Source organism: Arachis stenosperma, chromosome 3, assembly GCF_014773155.1.
Source record: "Arachis stenosperma cultivar V10309 chromosome 3, arast.V10309.gnm1.PFL2, whole genome shotgun sequence".
NCBI classification, from domain to species: Eukaryota; Viridiplantae; Streptophyta; class Magnoliopsida; order Fabales; family Fabaceae; genus Arachis; species Arachis stenosperma.
This window is the reverse complement of record NC_080379.1, coordinates 57,310,420-57,311,599: the sequence shown is the minus strand read 5'-3', so window position 1 is coordinate 57,311,599 and position 1,180 is coordinate 57,310,420. Positions and strand designations below refer to the sequence as shown.

Sequence of the window (1,180 nt, the reverse complement as noted above, 5' to 3'; positions counted from 1 at the left end):
AATGATTTGATTCAACATTTCAAGGATGTTGCCTTTTCTGTTGAGAAAGGTTTAATGTTTGAATCATATCTTTTCTTGTTAGGCAAGTCCTTAATTTTTAAAATCATATTTTTTTTATTGTTTTCAAATCATATCTTTTCAATCATATCTTTTTAAAAGCATAATTTCTTTATCATATCTTTTAATCACATCTTTTTCAAAATAGTTTTCAATCATATCTTTTTTATTTCTAAATTCAAAATCTTTTTCAAAAATCACTTGATTTCTTTCCCACTCCTGGTTTTCGAAAATCAATTAAAGTTTTTCAAAATGTTTTTAAAATCTTTTTAAACTTAATTTTCGAAATTTCTTCCCCTCTTCTCACATCCTTCTATTTATGGAGTACTACTCCTCCTCAATGCACAATTCGAACTCTATCTGATTAAGTTCGAATTCTTCTACCTCTTCCTTCAAATTTTCTTCTTCTCTGACACCTCAAGGAATCTCTATACTGTGACATAGAGGATTCCATATTTTCTTGTTCTCTTCTCTTTCACATGAGCAGGAACAAAGACAAAGGCATTCTTGTTGAAGCTGGCCCTGAACCTGAAAGGACCTTGAAGCGAAAGCTAAGAGAAGCTAAGGCACAACTCTCTGTAGAGGACCTAACAGAAATCTTCAAAGAAGAAGACATGGCAGCCGAAAACAACAACAATGCAAACAATGCAAGGAAGGTGCTGGGTGACTTTACTGCACCTACTCCCGACTTCTATGGGAGAAGCATCTCTATCCCTGCCATTGGAGCAAACAACTTTGAGCTTAAGCCTCAATTAGTTTCTCTAATGCAACAGAATTGCAAGTTCCATGGACTTCCATTGGAAGATCCTCATCAGTTTTTAGCTGAATTCTTGCAAATCTGTGACACTGTCAAGACTAATGGGGTTGACCCTGAGGTCTACAGACTTATGCTATTCCCTTTTGCTGTAAGAGACAGAGCTAGGACATGGTTGGACTCACAACCTAAAGAAAGCCTGGACTCATGGGAAAAGCTAGTCAATGCCTTCTTGGCAAAGTTCTTTCCACCTCAAAAATTGAGTAAGCTCAGAGAGGAAGTCCAAACCTTCAGACAGAAAGATGGAGAATCCCTCTATGAAGCTTGGGAAAGATACAAACAATTGATCAGAAAATGTCCTTCTGACAT

The 1,180-nt window shown here is 36.2% G+C and overlaps 1 non-coding gene across 1 annotated transcript; it reads right to left on the bottom strand.

Annotated features, from left to right (window-relative positions):
* Window positions 1-1,076: 1,076 nt before the first annotated feature.
* Window positions 1,077-1,180, bottom strand: LOC130971086 (small nucleolar RNA R71). Its single transcript, XR_009082320.1, has one exon. It is a non-coding gene; the product is annotated as a small nucleolar RNA R71 (small nucleolar RNA).